This window comes from Suncus etruscus, chromosome 6, assembly GCF_024139225.1.
Source record: "Suncus etruscus isolate mSunEtr1 chromosome 6, mSunEtr1.pri.cur, whole genome shotgun sequence".
In the NCBI taxonomy this organism is placed as follows: Eukaryota; Metazoa; Chordata; class Mammalia; order Eulipotyphla; family Soricidae; genus Suncus; species Suncus etruscus.
The window spans coordinates 54724367-54740271 of NC_064853.1; positions in this window are offsets into that span (position 1 = coordinate 54724367).

Consider the following 15905-nt stretch of genomic DNA (forward strand, 5'->3'; position numbering starts at 1 on the left):
ATGCCAGGCAATCACCTTATGTGCTGCATTATCATTCTAGCCCTAATACATTTTTTGAATATGTTTTCATGGGATGAAAAGATATTTCAAAAGAACTTTTTCATCCTGGTTACCAAATGGTCCCCTGGAAATGCTAGTAGTAAACTTCAATCAATGAGACAGGAGTACCCCCTGAGAACTAAGGGGAGTTACCACCAACAAAATTAATCAAAAAATTAAAAAATAAATTTCCTGGGGCCAGAGTGGTGGCACAAGGGGTAAGGCGTCTGCCTTGCTCATGCTAGCCTAAAATGGACCACGGTTCGTTCCCCTAGCATCCCATGTGATCCCCCAAGCCAGGAGCAATTTCTGAGCGCATAGTCAGGAGTGACCTCTGAGCATCACCAGGCATGGCCCAAAAATCAAAAAATAAATAAATAAAATAAATAAATTTCCTGTGAACTGTGTGTGAATGTACATGGAATGAAGATTGATCTCAAGCAACATAAACAATGAAGTCGGTTTTTCTATAATATTCCTGTTTAACCTTGACAAAATATTATATTCTATAGGAACAGAAAAGATAAAAATTAGAAATTTGGCTATCAAAACACTAAATTCCTTGGAACATAGTTACAAAAATCCGTGTTTTGGGATGGGGATAAGTGTTCTATATTTTATTTTTGAAGAACTGCATGTTTTTTGGTAGAGCTTTTTAGAAAATATAGCGAAGACTTTCCATCTGAAGTGTGCTTTAGACAGATAAAGAATTGCATATCCATATACCCACCTATAGTCAGCAACTACATTTCTTCATAATTGTTAGCATAAGGTTTTGTATTTGTGGAATATGTGTGTACTTACCCACAATTCATGAAAGACTTGCATAGGAAAATGAGAAGCAATGTCATAATATGGGGATGAAAAAATACTAGCTAAAATGGCTAAAGACCTCCTATATCTGGAGAACTTTATGGGGCTTAGAAAAATCCCTTCAATGCACCATTCAGCAAAAAAGATCCAATCCTTGGCCATGAGGGAAAGCTCCTTGAAATTTTTTCATTCTATTTTCTACATTAACAGTGAATATTTTCAGGATGATGCCGGAGGTGACTCCTGCTACAATCTATTTCAGGAATGACTACCATTTGCCAAGAACAGAGATGAATAATATCTGGTCTCATCTCTCCTGTTTTAACTGTACTCCTTTTCAGGTGCATGATAGGCTTTTAATCTGATTTTTATCATTTATGAATTGGAAGAACTAGAATTAGTATACCCACACAGAAAACTTCACCCCTAAAAAGACAAAAATATGTATATATTTTTGGTGCGCATGGAATATTCACAAGGATAAATCATGTTCTGGAATACAATATGAGTGTCCAAAAAGTCATGAAAATAGATATTGCATCAAGTATCTTTTTAGACCATGAAAGTGAAATCTAATCATGAAAAAAAAGGTTGAAAAAGTTCCAACATTTGGAACCTCAGTAACATACTGTTAAATAATGAATGGATAAAAAAAGGAAATCAATGAAGAGTTCAAAACATTTCCCCACCAAACTAACATACCCTACCAGATGAAATTAATCTCCAGCCTCCAGACCTGACCTCTACCTTTTTAATCAATCCATATCTATAGTTTCTGAAGTACACAGCCACATATGCAGCCATGTGCCAGCTCCTCAACAAATTCTACACTGCTTATACTTTCTATCACTGTGTGAAGACAGACGGAAGAAAAAGGACAATTCCCAGTTTAATTCTTCAGGGATTTTTCAGGGAAGCTAACTACAAATATTCACCCTCACCATAGCAGATACACTGCAAACCTAATGTGAAAGATATGTAAAAGTCCAATGAGCAACAGTAATTTCACAAGCAATGACTTTAGTGACACCATGGTGAGAATACTTAATGAGTTTAAAAGAACAATGGTACAGGTAGTTGTTGATATATGGCAGTTGGACTTGGACACGCCCCTTGGATAACCCCGCTGTGATGACAGTAAACTTGGACAAGCCCCCTTGTCATGCTAGGTACAATAGAAAAACTTGGACAGTTGCAAAGGGGCTCAGGATAGCGCTCTCTCTCTCTCTCTCTCTCTCTCTCTCTCTCTCTCTCTCTCTCTCTCTCTCTGTCTGTCTCTCTCTCCTCTCTCTCTCGTTCTCTGTCTCTCTCCCCCCTCTCTCTGTCTCTCCCCCCTCTCATTACTCCCCCCTCCAAGGCAGACAGTCACTACAAGTTGGCGTCCCTGTTGGGCACGAAACCCACACCCGGCAGCTGGACCCAATGGGCTCCCGAAGCCTTGCAGCAGCAGAGCAGTAGACAGACTTGCAGCTTATTGCAATAACCTGTGTTGGACACAGGTGAGAGAAAGAGAGGGAGGGAGAGAGAGAGAGAGAGAGAGAGAGAGAGAGAGAGAGAGAGAGAGAGAGAGAGAGAGAGAGAGAGAGAGAGAGCTATCCTGAGCCCCTTTGCAACTGTCCAAGTTTTTCTATTGTACCTAGCATGACAAAGGGACTTGTCCAAGTTTACTGTCATCACAGCGGGTGTGTCCTAAAAACAAAAAAGACACAAGAATGCAAAACACAGACTTGATATATTTGCTTACCTGCCGGGTGTGGGTTTCATGCCCAACAGGGACGCCAACTTGTAGTGACTGTCTGCCTTGGAGGGGGGGAGTAACGAGAGGGGGGAGAGACAGTAGAAAGATCCAAAAAGAAGCTTACATAAAAAGAGAAACCCATAAAATTCTCAGCAGATCTATCAAAAAGACTTTCTGAGCCAGAAAAGAATGAAGGGGTAAAGTACCCAAACTCAATGAAATGAACACAACACCCAAGTACTCTCTCGACATTATCATTTAGATCTGAAAGAATGATAGGTAAGGGTCAGGCATAACAGTTTAGGAAATTCAGTGTTTGAAACCAATCTTGCCAGATGTAATAAAGGAGCTTTAAAAAATTTAAAGATAAGGTACATAGTAACAGGGGCCAGGGCGATAGCACAGCAGTAGGGCGTTTGCCTTGCAAGCAGCTGATCCAGGACAGATCTTGGTTCACGGCATCCCATAAGGTCCCCTGAGCCTGCTGGGATGATTTCTAAGCGTAGAGCCAGGAGTAGCCCCTGAGTTCTGCCAAGGGTGACCCAAAAACCCAAATAAATAAATGAATAAATAAATAAAGATACATAGATACAAAATTGTTCATGATTGAGTTTCAGTCATACAATGTTACAACACCCTTGCACAACTTCTTTAAAAAAACAAGACAAACTCTATTTTTTTTTTTTTTTTTTTTGGTTTTGGGCCACACCCGGCGATGCTCAGAGGTTACTCCTGGCTGTCTGCTCAGAAATAGCTTCTGGCAGGCACGGGGGACCATATGGGACACTGGGATTCGAACCAACCACCTTTGGTCCTGGATCGGCTGCTTGCAAGGCAAACGCCGCTGTGCTATCTCTCCGGGCCCCAAGACAAACTCTTTAATACTTGGCACTGAACATGACCCGCACTCACGATGCTATGGTTGCTCTCTAATATATTAAGAAAGGTATATTTACTCCTAGCTTGATAAGAGATTTTATATATTTTCAATATCAAATTAATATCTTATTTATATTGAATGTTCTACATCAAAACTTTTTTTTTATATCCATAGGGATTTTTGTTATTGTTACTGTTTTTTGGTCACACCCAGTAGAGATCAAGGATTGTCTCAGGGTTTTGCATTGAGGGATCAGTCCTGGTGGGCTTGAAGAATCATATAGAGGGGTCGGAGAGATAGCATGGAGGTAAGGCATGCAGAAGGACGGTGGTTCGAATCCCGGCATCCCATATGGTCCCCTGTGCCTGCCAGGGGTGATTTCTGAGCACAGATCCAGGAGTGGAGTAACCCCTGAGCGCTGCTGGGTGTGACCCAAAAACCAAAAAAAAAAAAAAAAAAAAAAGAATTATATAGGATGCCAGATTAAAACCTAAGTGGCTACATGTAAGGCAAACTCCCTACTCATTATACTATGGCTTCAGACTGTCCAGGGTGTTTTTTTTTTTTTTCCTTTTTTCTTTTTGAGCCATATGTGGTGATTAGCTCAGGGGTTACTCCTGGCTCTGTGCTCAGAAATCGCTCTTGGCTTGGAGAACCATATGGGACTCTGGGGGATCGAACTGCGGTCCCTCCTAGGTCAGCATGTGCAAGACAAACACCCTACCACTTGCACCACTGCTCCAGCCCCATCCACAGGGATTTTTATGGTAATCTTTTACTTATTAATGGATACATTTGAGTAACATTTGTAATATTTTCTAATATAAATTCAACAATTATTTTATTAGGATAAAATACTTGATACTTTTATAAGTCTATTCATATTTTACTATTTACATTTCTTAATTCCATTTACTCAATAACTTTTACATTTGTTGTTAAACATTTGTTGTTTAATTTTTTTGTTTGTTTTTCTTTGTTTTTGGGCCACACCTGGTACGCTCAGGGGTTACTCCTGGCTATGCGCTCAGAAGTTGCTCCTGGCTTGGGGGACCATATGGGACACCGGAGGATCGAACCTCGGTCCATCCAAGGCTAGCGCAGGCAAGGCAGGCACCTTACCTCTAGTGCCACCACCCGGCTCTGTTGTTTAATTTTATTTAAAGAAAATGTTCACATAGTTGTCATGGTTGACTTTACTACATTTGTTTCCAGATAAGTGAGAGCAAGGTTATTTTATAAAAATAATAGAAAGGGAAAAAAAGATTAAAAAAAAAAAAAAAGGGAAGAGGGCTGGAGTGATAGCACAGTGGTAGGGTATTTGCCATGCACATGGCCAACCCAGAAAAGATGGTGGTTCAATTTCTAGCATTCCATATGGTCCCCCAAGCCTACCTTCCTTTCTTTCTTTCTTTCTTTCTTTCTTTCTTTCTTCCTTCTTTCTTTCTTTCTTTCTTTCTTTCTTTTCTTTCTTTTCTTTCTTTCTTTTCTTTCTTTCTTTCTTTCTTTCTTTCTTCTTTCTTTCTTCTCTTATTCTTTTCTTTCTTCTTTCTCTTCTTTTCTTTCTTTTCTTTCTTATTTTCTTTCTTTCTCTTTCTTTCTTCTTTCTCTTTCTTTTTCTTTTCTTTCTTTATTTCTTTCTTTCTTTCTTTTATTCTCTTTCTTTCTTTCTTTCTTTCTTTCTTTTATTCTCTTTCTTTCTTTTTCTTTCTTTCTTCTTCTTCTCTCTTTCTCTTTCTTTCTTTCTCTTTCTTTCTTTCTCTCCTCTCTTCTCTCTTTCTTTCTTTTCTTCTTTCTCTTTCTTTCTTCTTTTTTCTTTCTTCTCTCTCTTCTTTCTTTCTTTCTTTCTTTTCTTTCTTTTCTTTCTTTCTTTCTTCTCTTTCTTTCTTCTTTCTCTCTTTCTCTCTCTTTCTTTCTTTCTCTCTTCTTCTTTCTTTCTTTCTTTCTTCTTTCTTTCTTTCTTCTTTCTTTCTTTCTTTCTTCTTTTTTCTTTCTTTCTTTCTTCTTTCTTTCTTTCTTTCTTTCTTCTTTCTTTCTTTCTTCTCTTTTTCTTTTCTTTCTTTCTTTCTTTCTTTTTTCTTTCTTTCTTTCTTCTTTCTTTCTTTCTTTCTTCTTCTTTCTCTCTCTTCTTTCTCTTCTTTCTTCTTTCTCTTTCTTTCTTTCTTTCTTTCTTTTTTCTTTTCTTTCTTTCTTCTTTCTCTTTCTTTTTCTTCTTTCTTTCTTTTCTTTCTTTCTTACTTTTTTCTTTTCTTCTTTTCTTTCTTTCTTTCTTCTTTCTTTCTTTTTCTTTCTTCTTTCTTTTCTCCTTTCTTTCTTTTCTTCTTTCTTTTTCTTTTTTTCTCTTCTTTTCTTTCTTTCTTTTTTCTCTCTTTCTTCTTTCTTTTTCTTTCTTTTCTTTCTTTCTTTCTTTTCTCTTTTTTCTTTCTTTCTTCTTTCTTTCTTTCTTCTCTTTTCTTTCTTTCTTTCTTTCTTTCTTTCTTCTTTCTTTTCTTTCTTCTTTCTTCTCTCTTCTTTCTCTCTTCTCTCTCTCTCTTTCTTCTTCTTTCTCTTTCTTTCTTTCTCTTCTTTCTTTCTTTCTTTCTTTCTTTCCTTCTTTCTTTCTTTCTTTCTTTCTTTTTTCTTCTTTTTCTTTCTTTCTTTCTTTCTCTTTCTTTCTTTTCTTTCTTTCTTTTTTCTTCTCTTTCTTTCTTTCTTTTTCTTCTTTCTTTCTTTCTTTCTTTCTTTCTTTCTTTCTTTCTTTCTTTCTTTCTTTCTTTCTTTCTTTCTTTCTTTCTTTCTTTCTTTCTTTCTTTCTTTCTTTCTTTCATCCCTCCTTCTTTCCTCCCTCCCTCCCTCTCTCCATCCCTCCCTCCTTTCCTTCCTTCCTTCTTCTTCTTCTTTTTTTTTTTTTTGGAGGGGCACACCCAACAGCACTCAGTGATTACTCCTGGATCTACGCTCAGAAATCAGGAGCTGGGCTGGAGAGATAGCACAGTGTAGGGCATTTGCCTTGCATGCAGCTGATCTAGGAGGGACAGTGGTTTGAATCCCAGCATCCCATATGGTCCCCCATGACTGCCAGGAACCACTTCTGGACACAGAACCAGGTGTGACCCAAAAAGAGATCTAAATTGGCAAAGAAGTTATAATATCTTTATTTGGAGATAACATAATATACATTGGAAACCCTAAAGATTCCACTAAAAGTTTTAGAAATAATAAACCAATGCAGCACACTAACAGGCTACAAAATCAACACATGTTACATTTCTATATGCAAATAATGAACTATAAAAATAAAAATGGCATTTAAAATAATGTTTTTATTATCAAATACCTAACAAAGTATATGGAATACTTATACATGAAAAAATGTAAGTGACTACTAAAATAAATAGAAATAAATAAGAAAATGTAAAAATATTACAAGGTCATATTAGAATTAACATACCTCAAGATAGTTAGAATGACATTTCTATTTAAAGCATTATCCAGAATATATGCAGTTGATGACATTCTTCAAAGACTGACAACAAATTCTATTAAGTTTATTTAAATGTATATAATAGGGCTTGCCTTACACATGATTAATATGGGTTTGATCTTCAACTCCCTATATGGTCCTCTAGCCCTTCCAGTAGTGATCCCTTAGTGCAGAGATAGAAGCAAGGCCTGGCAACATTGGTGTGGCTCCCAAACACAAACAAAATAAAAAAATTTTATGGAATCATAAAATTACCTGAATGACCAAGGCAATTTGAGAAAAAAATTACACTATTTCCAGACTTTAAATTATACTGCAAAGCTATAGCAATTAAAGTTATTTTGTACTGGACTGAAGATTCTCAGGTTAATGGTATGGAATTGAGAACCCAGTGGGCAAAGATTTAAGGGCAAAGTACATAAAGTATGGATGAAGGAAAGGATCTTCAACAAATGGTGTTGGAAAAAATAGCCCCAAGAAGGAAGAAAGGAAGGAAGGAAGAAAAGAAGGGAGGGAGGGAGGGAGGGAGAGAAGGTGGAAGGAAGGAAGGAAGGAAGGAAGGAAGAGAGAAAGAAAAAGAAGAAAGGACAGAAGAAAGGAAGAAAGAAAGGAGGGAAGGAAAGAAGAAAATAAAACTATATTTCACATGTTTACAAAGTTTATTCAAACTGGATTAAAGACCACGAGGTTAGATCAGAATCTGTAAAATAAGGAAAACATGAGCATTACTCTCCAAAATATGAACTTCAGATAAATCTTCTATTATTTGACTTCAGTGGAAAATACATAAGAGAACTAAGAAACAGGAAAAAATCAAATTGAAAAGTTCTTGTATGGCAAAATAAATTCATGTAAAATAAAAAGACACTATACTGAATGAAAGATAATATTTGCACACAAACAATCAGATAAAGGGCAAATATCCATGTTATATAAAGTACATACAAAGCTTAACAACCAAGAAAATCAATAACACCATTAAAAATATGGGAGATGAGATGAATGAATACTTCTCCAAAGAAGACATATGGACAACAAGTAGACTTATGAGAAATGTTTTATTGTCACTTGTTATCAGGGATATGCAAATCAAAGCAACAACTATATTATTTCACACCACTGAGATTGTCATATATCGAAAAGATTGGAAACAACCAGTGTTAACAGGGATCCAGTGAAAAACAAACTTCATTTATTGTTTTTGACACTGTTATCTAGTTCAGTCTCTACAGAAAATAGTATGGAGATTTCTCAAAATGATAAGAATAGAGATTCTCCTTGACCCAGAAATTCCACTTGTACAATGGAAAACTATGCAGTTATGAGAAAAGATGAAATAATAAGACTTGGGCCCGGAGAGATAGCACAGCGGTGTTTGCCTTGCAAGCAGCCCATCCAGGACCAAAGGTAGTTGGTTCGAATCCCGGTGTCCCATATGGTCCCCCTTGCCTGCCAGGAGCTATTTCTGAGCAGACAGCCAGGAGTAACTCCTGAGCACAGCCGGGTGTGACCCAAAAACCAAAAAAAAAAAAAAAAAAAAAAAAAAAAAAAAAAAAAAAAAAGAAATAATAAGACTTGATGCAACTTGATGAAGGGCAACAGTTAAACAAAATAACCCAGGTTAAGAAGAACAAATACCGGGGCAGGAGAGATAGCATGGAGGTAGGGTGTTTGCCTTACATGCAGAAGGACAGTGGTTCGAATTCTGGCATTTCATATGGTCCCTGCCAGGAGTGATTTCTGAGCGTAGAGCCAGAAACCCCTGAGCTCTGCCAGGTGTGACCCCAAAACAAAAAACAAACAAACAAAAAAAGGACAAATACCAAAAGGTTTCACTCCTCGGAGGTATATCACAAGACAATACAAGTAAATAGACAATATCAAGCAAAGCTCAGATTACCAAGTTAGGGAATTGGAAGAGAGTATAAATTGGATATAAGGACAATTCTCAGTAAACTCAAAAGCGAGATGCCATATGACCCAGTAATCCCTCGCTTGGGTATCTATCCCCAGGACAAAAAAAACATTCATCCAAAAGTATATATGTACATCGCTATTCATTAGCACTCAGTATAATAGCTAAACAACCTAGATATCCAACAACAGACAAGTGGATCATGAAGATGTAGTACATATATACAATGAAATACTACATAGCTTTAAGGAATGATACAATCATGCAATTTGCAGCAACATGGATGGAACTAGAAGACATGTTAAGTGGAATAAGCTAGAAGAAAAAGGGTCAATACAAAACTATATCACTTATATGTGGCATTTAGAATAGCTGCACAAAGAAACACATTGGTCTAAATGGTAGATATCTCGAGCACCATGGGTGCCAGGAGAAAGAAACAAATTAAGTGGAAGAGGAGAAGCGCAAAAGCCTTTATTCTCTTTTATACTTCAAAGAAAACTGCAGCAACAGATACAGCTGTTTAGATTGAACAGTTGTTCAATCAACTGCTCTTTAGAGAGGTCTATAATAATGCTTTTATCCACAGAATAATATGGATAATAATAATACTTTTATCCACAGAAACAGGTGCAGAGTGTGTTTGGAAGCCAGGGACTCACACCACAGTGTTCACTATTAGAATTTTTTAGTGTCTTCGTTTTAATATGTCTATAATAACTCTAACTTCTTTGTCTATAGTGGTTCTTGGAGATATAGTTTGGTCGCCCTACTTTCGCATTTTAGTCCTAGATCATATTAGACTCCAGATACAGTGTTTAATATGGTAATGTCTTGACAAAATACTCTAATTTATCCATTTTCCATTTGATTATGCCTGCTATTATGATAGAATGTCTATGACCACAGAGACCATTGAAACAGGCAACTGCACACCATAAACTTTTGTTAATTGAATATGTTTTTGCAATTTTTTTCAATTTAAACTAGTTTACCATTATATCATAATGCCCATGTTGTCAGTTTGCTTTCAGGAAAGGAACCTGGATGCTTGAGACCCAGTAGATGATACTTTATGGAGTAGATTCCTTTTACAGTGTTCACTACCATACTGCTTAGTATTCTAGATGTGAAAATTATGATTGTTCTAAGAATGCTCCATGCACAATCTAACCATGGAGCTTTTATTTAGCAAAGTTTACATTCACCAGTGATGATTTGCCTAAAAACTAGAAAATCTTTACCCCTAATTAGCAGGCCTCATATTTTTTAAACCCTACAACCCATTCCACAAGAGTCAGTTCCTCAACTGCAACCTATGAATCCATCTCCAATATCTATCTATGTGGGTGTGTGTGAGTATTTATGTGGTTTATGTGGTGGACACCTCTATGTCCAATCTGTATTGTACATAATGCCTGTCTATGTTGTATATAGTTCCTGCTATATATAACCTCTCCTTATCGCCCTCCCCTGCTTACTACTTTACAAATCCTCTTCTATCCTTCACCCTCTCAAGCCTGATCCATTTTCTCTCCTATTTAACCCTCTTGACCCTCAGTTCTTAACTCCTCAGGAACCCGAACCTTCCCCGTCACAGCAAGCTGCCAGTTGGCTTCCAAAATGAAAAGGCACCCTCCCAGCCTACTTCGTCTTGGCTGGGAAGAAGCTGCCACCATTGCTCCTACTGATTCATCCTATGTGGCCCCTTTTCTTCCACCTCCCTCACTGTGGACTGTTGTTTGCTACAGGATTTGGCTGTGGAGATACCCTCAGCTCAAGGACTCTGCCTGTTCCTGACTTCTATGAATCATTTCTTAGATTCCACAAGACCACATGTGGGATGAAACTGTGCTCTGGATTCCACCCCCCCCCAGACTATCTCAAAAGACTTAAAGGGGATATTTATATTTCCATTGTATATTTCTGTAATGCATTTTCTTTAGTTACAATTCTTAGTATATATTTCCATATATAGAGGTAGCTTTCCCCATCTCCTTTTGGGATCTGCTTAGTCAGAAATTCTAGTATATGTCTCTCTTGGGATCTTAGTTCAGGTTTGAACCAGGTTATAGATATTGTTTAGCTTGTTATTTTTACCCCCATATGCACCAGTAGTATCATGTGGCATTGTTCCTTTTTGGATAGGCACATTAAAATGGGGGAAATCTTACAAATAGAAAGAAGTTCTTATCTAATAGGGATTAGAACTCACAAGTTTTATAGTGTAGGGGCGTCTTTCACCCTGAACATTTGTCATAGTGGCCTCAGTTGATTGGACACTGACCATTTAACCCCAAACCTTGGTTTCATTCTGGAACCAGCACAATTTTTCTGCACCAGCACAAGGAATCAAACTTCACAGGGGAGACCCTATTGCCTCCTGGCACCAACTTGCTCCAGGGTAGGTTCATATGATACCACATGACCAGAAAACAGTAACAGCTAGCTTTCAGGGCAGGTTTCCCTGCCTTGCTACATAACAGTAAGATGAAATCAAAAGATGCTCCATGACTCTCCAGTTTTGACATAGGATCTATGCAAAAATCAAGATCTCTGACTGCAACAACGGTGAATGAGTAGAACTTTTCCTGGGACCATGAAGAAAGACCTTGGGGTTGGACAATTAGTATGCCTGTAGTCAGTCTATGACAGGATGCTTCATGAGTAGAGACACTCTATGATTTTAGGCCGAGGGTATTTCCTTTTTTATTTCCCCCAAAGTTTGTTGTGCCTATGCAAGAGAGAGAGAGAGAGAGAGAGAGAGAGAGAGAGAGAGAGAGAGAGAGAGAGAGAGAGAACTTGCCATTCCCTTTTATTTTATTTTATTTTATTTGTACCTTCTAGATAGGGGCTTACACCTTTTTTCATAGAACCTGGGATATTAATTACTTTGTTTTACCTTATATTTCTACATATTTCCACAAACTGAGAAAAGAAAAATAAAAAGAGAATGGTTTCCAGGGGCCAAGTGGTCTCAGGTGCATGGTGGAGAAAAAAAAGGTTAGAACTAAATACCCTTGCCAAAGTTAATAACAATAGAATTAAGAGACCTAAACTATAACAATTTAAACTTAAAATGGACCTGTTACTGGTAGGGCAGGGGGCTAAAGGTGGATGTATGGGATTAATGTTGGGAACTTTGATGGAGGGAGGTCAACACTGATGGTGAGAATAGCCCCAATTCACTGTCATTGTATGCCTAAAATCTAACTATGAAGAACTTGTAATTCACAATGGCCTAAATAAAAAAAAATAAGATAAAAAAGATTGGATAGAAGACTGGGCTAGAGAGACAAAGAACAATGGTAGAGGGTGTTGTATTTTGGTGGTGGCAGTATGCAGTGACTTTGTACACCAACACTAATGTAATCATGTTACCTAAATAATAACTTATAATTATTAAAATTAATTTAAGATAAATAAAATAAAAAAAGAAATAAAGGTTCAACTGATGATATTATTTAACTTAATCTCAAAACCACTTTAGTACAGATGAAAACCAACTCAGAAAAGATAAATTATATTTCAAGATTAATAGCCACTAGCAATAGATTTAGGGATAAAACCTAGAAATCATACTTCAGAGAATTCGCATCCTCCCACCAAATAATGACATGCAGTTTTAACTGAATCTTGGGCTCATTATAAAGAATTAAGGATTATAGAAAAATAGAAAAAGGAGTTAAAAACAGAATCACTATAAATCCTATCACTTTGCAATACCATATCATTATAGATGAGCATATTTCCATCTCTGGGTACATATATACATGAGGTTAGATGGTGAGATAATCACAATAATAATACGTTTACCTCTAGTCTGCTCTTTTTGCTGAATGCTGTTCCAAACACTTTCTAAGAATTAGCACATTTAATTTACTCAGAAAGAGAAGGATAAACATAATTTTATTAAAACAAACTCATCTCACATTCAGATTCGTATCAGCAGCCAACCACCTGGTGATATTTGTCCCCAAATCTGGCTATTTCCTTAATCTCTGCTGTCTTCTTCCTACTTTCCAATCAAACCTGAAGCCCAGCATTCTTGGGCTGCAAAAACTGAGTCTTTAAATAGCACCTTCTGCACAGCTGCTGTCCGGTCAAATGTCTTCGCAGTTCCCCCAGGCAGTGGTGTTATTTGTAGAAGTGAGGTTTGCTAGAGGCTGACATATGCTTTTTATTGGTTAGAGTAGGTATCTGGGCATCAGCATTCTTTTTTTCCTGGCTTTCTACATGTTAGAATTTTAATACTCTTTTTTTCTCATCCAAATGAAGCTTGGTCTACAGATCTTGCTCAGTGGAGACCAGAGAGTTTCAGATAAGGAAGCTATTAGAATTTGACAGACTGACTTAGAAAGGTCAGCTACCTCCTCATCCATTTCTGATGACCAAAGATGAGGTGGATGGGGATGGCCAGGCTGCACTAGGAGCCTGGGACTCTGGAGCTTCTCTATGAATCTGGCCATACCAATAAATTAATCTCTTACCTCTGTTTCCAGGAAGCACTTGGAATGATAGAGAATTCACAGAAGCTATCTTCTTCTAATCAAGACAGCTCCCAGATCAGAGAGGACAGCTCACCCACTGTTCTCTGTTTCACTGTTCAGGGCAAGTGCTTGGCTATTGCCCTTGATACTTCTGTGTCCCACTCAACTAGTCAGTAATTAGGTCTTTTTATTTTACCTATAAATACATGTTCTCAGAACTAGTGCAGGGGCCAAAGTGATAGCATGGAGCCTGAGTGTTAGCACAGCAGTAAGGCATTTGCCTTGTACAGGGCCAATACAGGACAGACCCAGTCTGTCGAATCCTGACATCCTATATGGTCTCCTGCCATATAGCCTGCCAGGAGCAACTTCTGAGCACAGAGCCAGGAGTAACCCTTGAGTACCTCCAGATGCGACCTTCCCCCAAAAAAGAACTAGTGCAGGGTCAGGGTACTTGTTTTTTTTTTTGTTTGTGTATTTGGTTTTTGGTTTTTGAGTCACACCCTGCAGCACTCAGGGGTTACTCCTGGCTCTATGCTCAGAAATTGCTCCTGGCAGGCTTGGGGGAATCATATGAGATGCCAGGATTCGAACCACCAACCTTCTGCATGCAAGGTAAACGTCTTACCTCCATGATATCTCTCCGACCCCAGGTCAAGTCACATGTAAAACAGGCACCGAACCTGGTTCCATCCTAGGTAACCTCAAGCTGGGTGTAGCCCTAGAGGACCCTGAGCATTGTTGATATGGCTGTGGTGGTCCCTGTAACCTCAGGGCCTGTGTAACACCTCATCCTTCTGTCCTTTCCTTACATTGAACCACAACTTAATTGTCTGAGAACAGTCAGGAGTGGTCCTTGGGCCTCTGGAACACCATTCTACACAATGAATAGATAATTGTTCTTCTTTTTTTTTTTTTGTGGGGGTCACACCCAGCAGTGTTCAGGGGCTACTCCTGGCTCTATGCTCAGAACTTGCCCCCGGCAGACTTGGGGGACCATATGGGATGCCAGGGTTTGAACCACCGTTCTTCTGCATGCAAGGCACACACCCTTCCTCTGTGCTATCTCTCTGACTCCAATAATTGTCTTTATTTGAAAATAAATAATTTTACTTTGTTCAAATGGCCTTTCTTGTCACCTAATATCTCCCCACTACCACTACTTTTTGGTATCCTTTAATGACTTAGTTTTTGTTTGGGATCCTCATCCAGTATCTTTCTGTTACTAGAAATAACCTTGTTTGATATAAACTTAGACATTAACCTTTTGTAAAAGATAATGAAAGGAAAGACTACAGGTGAGGGGCCAGAGAATACATAGATTTAGATGCTTGCCTTGTGTGTAACTGTCTCCAGTTAGAGCTCTGCTACCACATATTTTCCCCCAGGTATAGCCAGCAGTGTGAATCCTGAGCCTAAAACCAAGAGCAAATCTTGAGCACAACCAGGTGTGACAAAACACTCCTCTCCCCATGCCCAGTCCTCACCAAAATTATATGCTATATAGCAATAAAATATGGAATATTATTGTATAAGTTAAAAATTCCTCTTTTAGAATAATTGACTTCAGTAACTGATTACTTGAGTGATTCTGCTTTTCTTTTTATGCATTTTTATTTATGCTCTTGTGTTTTAAATTCACCAGTGAATAAGCTCATGAAACCCTAGATGGAAGCCCAGGTGACCACTTTCATGCACTCCCTTCTGTCCCCTCAGCTTTGCTAGGTGGTCCAAGGGGTTCAGTGTGTCCTCCAGGACTCATGAATGAATAATATACTTTGATCTTCAATGTTCCCTGATGATTTTTGTTGAAGTGTAACTTGCAATCATAATAAAATCTCTAAAGATAGGGTCCACCACAGCATAGGCTTTGGGTAGGGAAGGATTGGGGGGGGGAGGGGTCCTATCACAAGAAGTATAGATGTAAGTGAGCACCCCAGGCATTCTTGTCAATAGCACCACAAGTGATAGGTTAGCGTCCACACGAACAATAATTAAATACAGGTAGTTATATTTGGTGGTGGCTACCACATTGAATTTGGCAGATGTAGTGCTGCCTTTAAGGCTGAGAGACTGTATCAAGGAAAGGGAAAACTTGGAGGCATCCCTTTAACCCTCAAAAAAGAGATCCTTCAAAAACTCTCCAGACTTCACTGGAGAGTTTGTAGTTGTAGCCCATGATGGCAAAAAGTATGTACTGCTGGATTTCCTGCAACTTTGAGGAGATAATAACTTCACATCCTGTAGGAGAAATGTACCTTGTAATGAGGTTGACTCCTCATTATCACAGAGTAGCGTAAAGTGTCCATTTAGAGCTACAATGTGATCAATTGATAAATGGGTAGATGGAAACTAGTTGGGACCAAACCTTTCACTAGAGACCTTTAAATATTACTTTGAGTTGAATCCCCCAAACAAATTACTTGACATATTAGAACAAGAAAATAGAAAATACATAATTCTCAGAGACAAATCCAGAAAAATTGAACAGCAAAGCATGTACACAAGCAAAAAGGATCATGTAAGTCAGTGAAAAGAATACTGCACTAAGGAGTTGTAAAACTACA